Source organism: Falco naumanni, chromosome 10 (genome assembly GCF_017639655.2).
Source record: "Falco naumanni isolate bFalNau1 chromosome 10, bFalNau1.pat, whole genome shotgun sequence".
Lineage (NCBI taxonomy): Eukaryota > Metazoa > Chordata > Aves > Falconiformes > Falconidae > Falco > Falco naumanni.
Window position 1 is genome coordinate 1,370,850 of NC_054063.1, and position 12,675 is coordinate 1,383,524.

A 12,675-nucleotide genomic window follows, 5' to 3' on the forward strand; every position below is an offset into this window, starting at 1 on the left:
TCTGTCATCCAGATCTATAGGAGTATTCCACATAGGTGGCTCCGTGTGAAGAGCAAAAAAATTGACCCATGGGAAAATGCAAGCTCTAACAGCAAGCAGCAATGAGGAGCCTGCAAGAAAGAATAATAGTTACTGTGCTTCAAGTTCATTCCCTAATCAAAGTTGCTCTAATAAACAGTCCCTTTGAGAGGCCCTGGAAATTCAAGTGCTTAATAAATTGTTTGCAAAGGTTTTGTCCTGTATGGCTCTTCAGCAGCCCCACAGGTATGAGTGCGAGTTGTGGGCTGACCTGGCTGTCAAGTGACCTGCTTGGCAGCAGCAGACAGGGCTGGGGGGTGTGTGTGCATGTATGACACGGTACTTTTCCCCAGTGGGGGTTTAGGGTCTTCATCCTCACAGATGACCTCCAAAAATTTAGTCGGGCATAAACCCGTGCTGACTCCCACATACTTATCCTCAGCCTGAAACAGCGTGCCACCTTTTCCAAGCAATTTAGAAATCAGGACTGCCACGTTTATCTGTGCAAGTGTCCCATTATGGCAGAATGCATTTGTTTAGAGAGTTTTACTACTGCTTGGCAGGGTGTTTGTTTTCCTTCCTTAGGAGTGCTGATTATTTTTGTATTTCCAAAAACAGTATCTGGCTCTCAGTCAAGTAACTCCCAGTATTGTTACTAGGTTCATCAGATCACCCAAGATACTGTTGCAGCAACATCAAAGCAGCATCAACTGTAACTGTATTGGCAAGAAGTGCGCTGTGAACAGTTTTCACTTAAGCAATATTAATATTAGGAAGAAAAAAAAAAAGAGCTTAGCATCACAAGTTATATTGGTGCTGTCAGCCAGTGTTTCAGGAGAAACTAAAAAGGGGGAAATCAGAAATGTAGAATTTACTTAAACCCCCCCAAGGTGGTCATGACCCTTGCAAACACTTGGGGGGAAAGAAGGTGCAGGGAGAAGGAAATATGCTTGGTTTAGAAACACAAGATGGACAGAGGGACTTCTTTCCCCAACCATGATGACCACAAGTCATTAGCAGATTCTCAGATCAAGATGCTAAAGAGGCTACACCAGAGAGAAGGGTATTGAATCGTTCTGCCCTTTTAAGCAAGCGTTAAGAAGGACGCAAGGTAGGTTCTTTGGCAGTTGTAGAGGCAGCAGATACCTTCAGGCAGCCACTTTGGAGATTGGACTGTGTTGAGAAGACTCCCAACTCTCAGTGCTCACACCTAGACCTCTTTGCTCCATTTGTGCAAAATAGTGCCAGGGCAAAGACTTGGAGATGAAAGCCCTGAGACCGTGAGTGTCACTTGTAAGCAGCAGGAGTAACAACAGCTCTGCCTTCTTACCCACATGCTTACCCTGCCTGGAGGGGGTACCTCCACGTGATGGTGAGACTGTGAATGTCTGGGTTAGCTATCACCAGCCAAGGGCTACCACAGGGGCTTCCAGGAAGCCCAGGTACCTGCCTAAACTGCTGCCCAAAATACTTGTGGCAGGGCTGGGGAAAGTCTGATGAGCCCATCATTTCTCTTTAGACGTGTAAGTGGAAATGCAGTGCCTAAAATGGAAACCCCGGCTCTCCAGGAGGACACAAACCCAGCCCCAAGGTACAGGGCTGCAGGGGAGTCAGATTCAGGCAGAAGAAATATGCCAAGGAATTCTGAGAATTAAGGACAAAAAAGAAAAAGAAAAGAAGAAAAAAAGAGGCAGTAGCAAGCTGAGGGTACCAGGAGGCACAGGCCTGTCAACATGCTGCTATGAAACACACTTCTGTAAACCTCTCATATCTGCATCCACCGACAGGTTCCCGTTTTCCTGAGCAGCATTTTAGAGGTCACAGACATCTCTAATGAAGCAGAAACAAGTTGCAGGGTGGCGTCAGGATTAGCTGACCCCCTCCGTGGGCTGAAAGAACCTGAGAGTTTTCAACTGTGCTCCCTTTCTTTGGCGTGTTGAATGGCTCAGGCTGAAACTTTTCTTGTTACCCAAAGCACACAAAGCCCAGCACATGGTAAAAATAGTTCCTTGCAATGAACCACGCGTTATTGCACTGGAGTGTCTACATGATGCTGTCACCCCTCATGGGCAACCTCAGGTTCAGCTCCATGGCTACACTCATTCCAAATTTCTTCACGTTATTATTAAAACAGAGTAATTTTGTAGGAAGGGGCTACGCAGCCTGCCTGAAGGCTTGCACACCGTGAGAAGCGCTAGGAAGCGGGCACACGGGTGCCCTGCAGCATCTCCAGGGCAGGACAGCATCGCTGGTCCTCCTTGCAGGGTCAGCGGCTGCAGCAGAGCCCCAGCACTGCAGGGATCCCCAGGAGAGCACTGCCTCGGAGCACAGCAAGAGTCCGAGGGAAGAGGGCTTTCTTCTGTTCCTACCGCCACACGGTATCACCAGCAAACATCAGCTTTACCACAGATCCTCCTGCAGAGAACAGCCAGCGGTTGGTTTTAATTTATAACAACTCACTTTTACGTTAACACCTCGTAAAAGATCTTGTTACAGACTGAGCGCAGCAGGCAGCAAGGTGAGCGTCTGCGTATCAGCTTCCTGCTGCCTCCCCTCCCATCCCTGGGGAGCAGCCGCCAGGAAGATGCTTGTCCTGCCAGGCTTTGCTGGGCGTACCAAGGCTCTGCACTGCCACGGGTTGTGGGCAGACGGCTGTGTGCTAAGACTAGTCCTGAGGTCATTTCGCTCTTCTCATGCAGGGCGCAGAAGAGCCGGCTAACAGTAACAATTTTCAGTCATTTCTTATCTGGATTGGATGGGGGCCAGGAGCCCAGGAGCGTGCGTAGTTCAGAGAGAGGCAGCCCTTGTGCCGTCAGCGGCAGCAGAGCTGGCCTGGCTTTGCCCAGCTTGGGCATCGGCCAGCCAGGGTTCGGCTTTCGTCCCAGAAACTACCATCAACAGGGCGTTACCTGTGATATATACCTGGGAGTAGTGGGGCTAGCAGTATTAAAGCAGCACCAGCCGTAATGACGAGTTAGTGTTGCACCCTTAAGAGGGTATCAGGCAGCCTAGTGAATGACTTAAAAACCTGGGGACACCATGAAGCCCTGGCTCCTTCTGAGCTCTGTGCGTGCCCTGGCAGACACGAGCAGAGGGAGCTCTGCCAGGTGCTTTCAGAGCATCCCTTGGAGCCTCACCACAGGTCTTCTCAAGCCGGTCCCTGGGGCTTGCTCTTTGGAGAAAGGAGCAGATGCTCCTGTAGCTGAGTGAGGACACGGAAAGGTTTAACACTTACTAGTACTCGGTCTTTTTACTATATCCAAGTAATTTCTTTCATCTGTTTTTTTCCTGTAATAAAATCAACCAAGAAGGAGGCTAAAGCTAGCACAGGAATGGGAGAAGTAGCGTAGCCAAGGCACTTGCCAGGGAGAGTGGCTGTTTTGCACCTCTGCCATCACCGTCATCAAGAGGGGAATATCAGCACCTTCAGCTTAGGGAAAGCATGGCAAAACCATCAGAGACTGGGATTTCTGCTGTATTTTAAATGGAGATTCTCCCCTGTTCTTGAGAGCCTACAATTGGACAGACATCACTGTTCAGATTGATTAAGTTCTCATTTTCTGCAGAGTGCTGCCTGCCCCCTCACTCCTGCTGACACCTTTTTTTTTTTTTTTTTTTTTTGTCCCGGGGCACAACAAGGTGGCAAAAGAATAAGTGAAGTGACCCACAGAAGTCCTAACGTGGCTGTGCTACATACAGGTGAGGCCAGAGAGATGCTCCGAGAAACCCCAGCCAGCCAGCAGACTTCAACACCAGCAGCCACACACGATGAGCAGGAAAAACCCAAGACAAGACGGACGTTTAGTATCTGCCCAAGCTATCGGTGTTGTTTTACAATAGAGGAGAAATAAACAGTCATGTAGGGCAACACGGAAATGAAAAGTGCAAGAAAGTGGTCAGCAGTGGAAGGCATAGTGCATTAACTCAGAGCAAGCAGCACAGACAAATGACTTCAACTGTTGGGCTGTGACACCCTCCCTCACCTCAACTGTGTACATGGTTCCCTTTATGGGTAGATGTTAGTGAGATCAGAGGTATAAACAGCAGAAGGGGAGAAACTTCTGGTAAGGGAGACTGTTTGGCTGCAGGAACTAGGGCGGCTCTTCAAGCTTTGACCTACGAGCATCCACCTTGCTCCTGGAGAAGACTCAGTTCTCTTGCCTCTTGATCTTCTTTCATCTCCTGGCCTCAGCCCCACCATTTAAAGCCTGCAGTACACTCACAATCGAGTCACCAGACCCAGTAAATTGTGCTTGCTTTTTAAGTTGTTTGTTTTTGTTTTTTTTAAAAGGGGAAGAAAAGCCAACAGAGAGAGGCATGGTAGCCCCAAGGGGATTTTTCTGTTAAAGTCACTGCCAAAAGAATGACCAATTTGTAAGTGAAATGTTGACACTTCTATAACATAGCAAATATCTTTCCCTTGAGTGAAGCACTTCAAGATATATAAAGAAAAGATGGATTTTGACAGGATATTAAATACTAGGAGGAAGTGTTGCAATACTGTAACACATTTTCCCTTTCTCTGTGTTTCCCACTTTCACACACACAATTCCTTCAAGGCTCCACAGAAGAGCCACAGTCCCTCAAGCAGAACCATACAGAGAGAGAAAGCAGGTGAAACCCACTGGGTAAACTAAAATCTAGTTTAGAATATTAGTAAATACCATTACCCTCTTACCAGAGCAGTACCTGCAAAAAAAACCCAAACCCTCACAGGCTGCCAGCCAGCCAGCCCTCAGCACGGGTTTACTTATAGCGAGGGGGAGCCAGTTGGTGTCAGTGGAAGCAGCTGCTCGCCTTGGTGAAGCACGTGCACGCAATTCCCTGCCCAGGGGACTCTGTGCCAGCCGGCCCCCACCACTGCTTCTCCTAACCCAGGAGGCACCTGGCACCAGAGCAAACTGGGCAACAAAGAGGGTGAAACGTGCTTTAAGCAGCTTGAAGTCGCGGTGCGCACTGTATTGGGTCTGGTTTAACGGCAGTGAGGATGGGGAGCAGGGCTGGGTGCACCCCGGCACAGCTTGGCACCGTCTCCTTGCCTGACTCCCCCCAGTCCCCCTCCAGCAGCACGTGTGACTGTCCCACAGGCTGTGTCCCTTGGGCTGCACAGACCTGGGATGCTGCTGAGATAGTTTATACCCTTCGGTCTTTGGTCAGTAAAGAGGGGTGAGAGCAGAGAGGCTTTTGAAGTGGGGAGACCACAGAGCTCATTTAGGATGCACACACCACCAAAAAAACCCCAACCACCAGACAGTAATAACTTCAAACCAGTGATGACTAGAGTTGAAAACAGCGATGTACTGGCAGAAGCACTAGTGCCTAAGCCAAGTTCAAATGTGGTGTGAGCTGAATTTAACTCTGTTTATGACGCTGAAGAGAGCTAATAGTTGCCAGCAGGCAAGTCTTGCCATTAAAGAGAAGCACACAAGTTGTTCAAGGGACCTCTGAGCACTCTGTCAGGCCCAGCAGAAATCTTAAACAAGGCCCTCCCTGCCGTGAAACCTGCTGGAGAGAGCAAAGGCAGTGTCCGTGTCTTGCACATGCCATGGCAGGCTGGGCCTGAGCTACATGGACAGGACCCTTGGTGGGAGCTGTTGTTTAGGACAGGGGCTGTGCTTGGTGTGTGCGTGGCAGAAATCCCCCAGGGAAGGAGCAGAGCGCTGGACGGGGAGCTGCAGAAGGGGGCTTGTCGGGCTGCTGGGGACACAGACTGGGGCGGGAGGTGTCTGCAAGCTGTTTGCTTCTGCTGCGTTTGGAGGGGCAGGACTGGACACCACTCCTTGTGGGTGAACCGAACAGCCACCTACATTGTGCTGCCGCCTCCCCATCCCAGCTTCTCACCAGCATCAGCCTTGGCATCGCCATCGCATCGGTGCGCCGTGCACCACTGCATCCCTGTACAGGCTACCGTAACCCGGCCTGGCGGCTGCTCTCTCCAGCCACCGCGGAGGGCACTCAGTACGGAGGCAGCGAGGAGCAGCTCAGGTGTCACGTAGCCTACTTCATCCTGCTAGAAAGCCACATGGCACGGCTGGATTAGCCCTGGCCCCAGAGCGAGCTTCCCTGCAGCTGAGCAGGGGTCACAATGCACGCCTGCTTGAACGCAAGCAATCTGAACAGCTGTGTAGCTCCTTTCTAGCAAATTGTCCTAAGCCAGAAGAGTTGAGATAAGGGCAAAGTAAATTTCTTGTGCTAATTTATTTGCACCCGTTTGGATTTGTTTTGTTCGATTTTAATAAGTGAGTTGAGACTTCCGTTAGAGAGTTAAAATAATTCACTTCAAGCATTGCTTGTTAGCGTGCAACAAAGCAAGTAATGAACTTCCAACTAAGTTCTGAGCTGAGCATTATGGAAGCTGTTATTTTGCCACAGCGAGGATATTTATTGAAAATAAACTAAGTGGAGAATTTGTTGCTGCTTTCTTTCCCCTGATAATGTATTGTCTGAGTGGAGACTTTTTCCATATAGCTTTTTTTCTTCAGTAAAAAAGCAGATGCAGTGAGTAAGAAGGATTTTAGAAGTGCAGCAGTTGGGTTACAAAATGGTTCATTTCAGGAGCTGTTTAACGGGATGACTTTAAATTCCAAGATGTTAAATGCTTGATTGAAATCCCCAAAGTTCTGCATGGTCAAAATGTGCAACAGATCATTTACTGAAGCAAGGACTTTGCTTTGGGTCATGTCAAAATGTCAAAATTTCAGTTTTCTGGAGATTGTGAAGCACCTCTGTGTTACAGCATCAAAGTACAGCAATGACACTTGAGCTATCTGAAAAATCCTGGGCTGTGTCTCGGTCTTAAAGTGCCAGCAAAAGTGTTAGAAAAAGTCAGGTGGCCAGCTGAAAAATAGCACATGATGGGGTTTTGATTTTGTTTGCTCCCCTTGTGTCTTGACTTGAGGCAGTAGGACTTTGGATCTCCTTCCTTGCTGAGGGGCTGGAAACACAGAGGAGATTCAAGCGAGGCGTGAGCCCAGGCAGGTGGGGGGCAATGCCCAGGCTGCAGCCACCCCAGTGGCAAGAAATTATCCCCAGCAAACCCTGTAAGAGCAGCTGGGGGCATTTGTAGAGGTGTGGATGTGTGGGACAGCTTGTCCCCAGACTCCTCCAGCCACGGGGGAAGACTTGATGCTCCAGCTTTATGCTCCTAAAGCACCTCAGAGGGCAGGGGTCTGCATGGGGTAACAGCCCCCAGCGCTCTCTGCCCAGGAGTCAGCCCTCCATAGGATTTGCAGCGCACAGCTTGCACTGGGGACAAAAAACCCCACCCCATGCTGAAACGAAGACGTCATGGCTTGTGTGTATGGAGGGGATGTCCCCGAGCCCGTTTTTCTCCACCTCTACTTAAAATTAACTTTGCGTCGTATATCACCCCTCTTTCTCAGCACCTTCACTGCAGGAGAAAGCTGGAAGCGGGAGGTGGAGTAGGGAGAGTGAAAGAAAAAAAGAAAATGGGAAAAATGGAAGAAAGTGAGAGGCTGAGGATGGAGGGGAGGAGGGGGAAGGAAGGGCTTGAAAGGGCTGGTGGGGGACAGTGTCAGGCTGGCCTGGCCGCCCTGCATTGTGCCCAGCTTTATCCATCTAAATAAAGGGACCATCCTGACTTGTGTCCCAGCTGGGAGAGGTTTTGTTGCCTTTCAGGTTTTGGTGTCATCCCCTCCCACTGTTTACTCCCCCTCACCATGCTTTCATCCAGACTGCATCAAAGTGCCCCTGTCTCCACGGGCCTTTCCGTCCCCTCCCTGGAGGCACAATGTCCCCTTTTGTGGCCACCACCCAGGTGACCTTTTCTACCTCCTTACTCCCATTTATTCCTGCACCCCCAGTAAATAAACCCTGGAGCAAGGGGAGGATGGAAGCTGGGAAGGAGAGTGCTGGCCCTGGGGCAGATCCTCCCTTTTGCACCCCCACTGACCCCCAGAGGCAGGGCCAGGAGCAAGGGCTGGGTACTGGGGGGTGGCATGTGCCCAGGGGTGGATCGACCTGCCCAGCACCCCGCGGTGAGGTAAGTGCTGCAGAGAGCTTTTGCAGATTTACCCCCACAAGACGTCCCCTTTTCCACCTTACACAAATGCCCATGGGAGGGGGCAGAGCCGCGTTTGGGGGGGTGGCTGAGGGGACTCACTCGTGGGCATTTTGGCATTTGAGGAGCGAATATCCAGCTACAGCCTGCACCAGGGGTGTTGGCTGGGGGAGGAAAAAATTTGTCCAGCCCATTTGCTGGACTGGGCACAGCAAAAGCCTGCCCACAGCTCAGCCTGTTGTGCCTGTGGGCTGCACGTTTCCCTCCTGGCTTTTCTCCCCCTGGCATTTGTTTCCCTTTGGTTCCTGGTGGTTTATCAATCTTTATTAGTCTCTGCTTGCTTTGGGAGAGCTCAGACACGTCCCAGGGCTGTGGCCCTGTGTGGGGTCTTCGCTATTGCTGGTGCAATGGGGGTCCCTTCAGCAAGCACCACAAACAGCCCCACCACTCCTCTTTTTCTTCCTCAGGTCACCTGAGAAGAACCTCCATGTCCTTCCAGCCCCTTGCTTCCCCACGGGCAGCAGGCAGTGAGGCACTGCGGGGCACCTCGCCCTCCCACTTACCAGGCTGGGATGCATCTGCCCACGGGAGGCTGAACCCACCGGTGGGACCGGTGGCATGGCATTGGACGTGGTGAGGAAGGTGGTCTTGTTCACGAGTGTTTGCCATGTTCGCTTATTTTTCTCCCTGAAAGCAAGCATCTCTCATGCTGTGCTCTCCTTGCATGTCATTTTTAAAGCTGGTGAAGGTATTTAGGAATGATGCCCTGTGCCTGGTGTAGCTGTGCTGGAGGAGCGAGGCACATGGCTCTGATCAGCCAGAGGCAGGGCCGTGCCAAAGCTCTGCCTTAAATGCAGTCAGCCTTCTTCTCTAGGGTACGTAGCAGACACCAGGTCCTCTAAGAGATGGATAAACACCTGTACCCTGAAATTTTTACACTGAGTATTTTCTCTTAGAAAACCATGAGCAGCTTTCTGCTGTGAATCCTGTATTTCCCAGCCCCCCCTGCCCCACGCCTGGCATGTGTCCCTGAGCAATCACAAACAGGCGGAGGCATGACACAGTGCTCCAGCTATGAGATCCCAGTCACAGCCCTTATTCTGCATATTTGATGCTTTCAGGCCTTGACATTCGAGTAGCTGCACCTCTGCTGAGCTCTGCTCCAGCTCTGCACACGGGCTGCCTTGGAGAGGCAGGGCTGGGGTGGGCGCAAGGACACCCCCCGTAGATGAGGACACCAGAGTGGGCTCGGGGCAGCTCACTCCAGCTACACATCTGGCCCCTGTTCCTTCACTGTCTTTATTTGTAAAAGGCAGAGCTCAGACCCTCACGGCGCTCCAGGTTGTCCGAAACAGAGAACTCTCCACCCCAAAGTCCTTGTCTCTGTGTGTTTCAGATCCTATTTTGGCTGCCCAAGGTGATACAGTCAGATCCTAAATTAGCCTCTTATAATCTAAATTGAATTTAGACCCAGAAAATCCCCAGCTTTCAGATGTTTCTGGTTACACAATAACCCTGGCTCTCCTTCTCAGAGGAGTGAAATGGCAGGATTTTGAAATTCCTTGTTGGTTCATGTTTGCATATAAATGCTGATTTTATCTTTTCTGTACACAAAGTAAACACAAAGCTGTTTTACAATAATGTTGCCGTTGAAACATGCACCCAGGATGGCAAAACAACCCTGACTTAGAGACGTTTCCAGGCCCAAGGACCATGCCTCCCTTCACACAAAGAAGCCGCCCGCCCCAAGATGCCCAGCCCACCTTCATCCCTGTTGATGCAGTTCAACAGGCAGATTTCGTAAGGCAGGAGTAAGATCCAGAAGCAAAAGTGAGGGGGTGATGGTATATCGATTCACCCAGGCTGCCCAAGCCAGGGAGCAAGCCTAAGCGCAGGTTCCCAATGAAGCTGAATTTTCCCGTAGACCCCCAAGAGCCGTGGAGCACGCTGGAAGTGCCCAGGCCCCCCATTACCCAACTGGGCAATGATGGCACTCGCTTCAACAAGGACTTGTAGCTCTTGCCCCTTTTTAATGCTGGTCTACACAGGGAGTGTAATTCAGTTTAAAACAGGGGGTTAAGGTAAGGTAGCTATTGATGATTAACTCTCTGGGGGAAAAGTGTTACGCTAAAAGATGCTCTTTGTGGAAGAACTAAATGCAGTTATGGCCAGGAGCCAACAGAAAGGAAGAAGTACTGTTGGGAGGAGATAACTGATGTAAAATAAGTTAATTCAGCATAATTCCTGAATTACAGAGCCTTACCTGGGGATCAGAGATGGCTATACTTAAAAAGGACTATGTCCACAAGCCTGACAGCCTTAGTTGTGGAAAGAGTATCGTAAAATCAAAGAAAACCACATATTCTGACGATTTCTTCTCTGTCAATGGATGTTGCAGAAACTCCATTTGAAAGTCAACAGCCTCTAGTGCAAGAGGTGCTCTTGGGTGCTGCAATGGGAGAGGATAAAAATCCAGCCTAAATATCTCCCTTCGGCCATCTCAGAGCATGGTGTCTAAGTTAGTCATTTGACTAGTCATCTACTTTAATAGCTGACGAAGACAGAGGCATTTTCTGAGAGCAATTAATTCTGCTCGCTGTAGGATGACTATTTGACATGGGACCAACCGCCCCTGGGGGATGCCTGTCCCTCCTGATGCCTGTAGGTGGGTTCTACAGCTGGTGAGTGGATGCATCAGTCGCGTGGTCATGGGTAGATGAGTTGCCTCCTGCCCTATGTGCCTGAGTGCTCATGGAGGCTGAAGAACTTCCCCCATCCAAATAGTCATCTTTAAAATAACACGTCTTTACCGCAAAGTTCACTGAAGTCCAGGTTCTGGAGCTTCAGTCCTGCAGCTTCCAGCGGCCTTTCCATCACGTCTGTACTATCTGAGGCAGTATCAGAAATGGACCCTGCTTTATTGCTGGTGGTCTCCATACACAATCTACAACACGGGTCTGATTGAAAAAGCCCCCAGCCTCATCCGCTGGCCATCAAGTCTTCATCTTTAAATGACACTAAATGCATCCAGCAGAAGCTGGGTAATATGTTTTTCATGTCCTAGCAGGCACCTGGGATTCAAACGCTACTGCCTTTGACATTGCAAGAACAAAATCTGAAAATGTCACACAGCTGTTTAATGCGAAACAATTTAAAAAAGTGAACGTGCAAGATGTTTCGATTAGAAACCGCACTTTCCTTCTTGTTGCTTTGGACAAGAGGCTTAGAAGAAGGCCGGGTGTGCGCATACGTTCCTGAGGCACCAACTCCTGTGGCCAGCACAAGGGACATCAAGGGGTGGGATGAAGAAGACAACTGCGAAATGTCAGATCATTTAGCAACATGAGTTGCTCTGCAGCCTCTGTCAGAAGCAATTGCAGGAGGGCAAGCAGATCACCCCAAGTCCCCCGGCACAGCTGCCTGAGCGCGGCTTATACCTCTGCAGTGGAAAGCACGGCTCGCTTCCGTGGGGCAGCAGGTTCCGCTGCAGCGTGGTGAGCCCTGCGGCAAGTATCATCTGCAGCAAGTAGTGAACACTGATGCAGATTTCATTAGAGGCAGAGCCTCGGCGTGACTAGAAACATGAGCATCAGCTAGGACCAGTATGAAAGAAAAAGTATATTAAATTGTCAGGAGTGGTAGAATACGCACATGCTGCTACCCTGTTTCTAAATGGAGTCATTTGCCCACATGAGCTCCTCATCCAACCTCACTTGGGTGGCTTTTACTGCCTTCATTTTTCCTATGAAAACTTCACATGGATTTCAGTCCATAAAGAAGATGGAAACTCTATTAATTGTCTTACGGCTGCGAGACAAGCCCACCCCTGCCTTGCCCTGAGCCAGATCCTTGCCAGAATCTCAAATCGTTACGCCCCACTGGAAGCCACAGGCAATTTCAAAGGGCTGGAGAGACCTTCTCTGCTCTGCCTCCACTTCTGCCCTTTGCATTGCAGGAGGGCACACGTGCGCAACGCAGCAAGCGAAGGGACAGATACACTTCTCTGCCTTTAAGGAAGCCCTGTCCTATATGTTTTCTGTAGGTGAGCAGATGTGGCAGCTGTATGTCCCCTAACCTACAGGAGCTGGGTGTCGCTGCTCCCGGCCTGGCACCCTTCCCCTGTCCTCGCAGCCCCCCCGGTGCTCCTGCCTTACCTCCAGCCTCTCCGGGCAGTGATTAATGGTGCCCATCAATCAGGCACCGCTGCGATGAATGCGGCAGGCAGTTTGCGATTAACCTTGGGGAACCTTGTCCCCTGCTCCCCCTGGCCATCCCCCTCTGGAGCCCCCCGCTGAGGTTATCGGGTGAAATGAGGCAGGATGTGTATGTAGGGGCAGCTCTGTGTGTGTGTGCTGGAGAACAGGTCTCCTCATCTTTTCGTATTGAAATGGCAAGGTCTCAGTCGCTCCTTTGAATTTTTTTCTGCAGGGGTGACAAAACCCCCAAACCCCAGTGTTTTCCTTCAATAATGCAGGAGGGAACCAGGATCGGGACAGCTGGGGTTAGCAGCATCAGCGGTGCTGACAGGGGTTGGCTTGCCTGCCTTGTGCAAGAAGAGAAAGTGTAAAACCATGGGGTGATTGTCTCGGGCACGGAGTGTCACTTGGCCTCTCCCTCCTGTCCGGGTAGCACCAGGC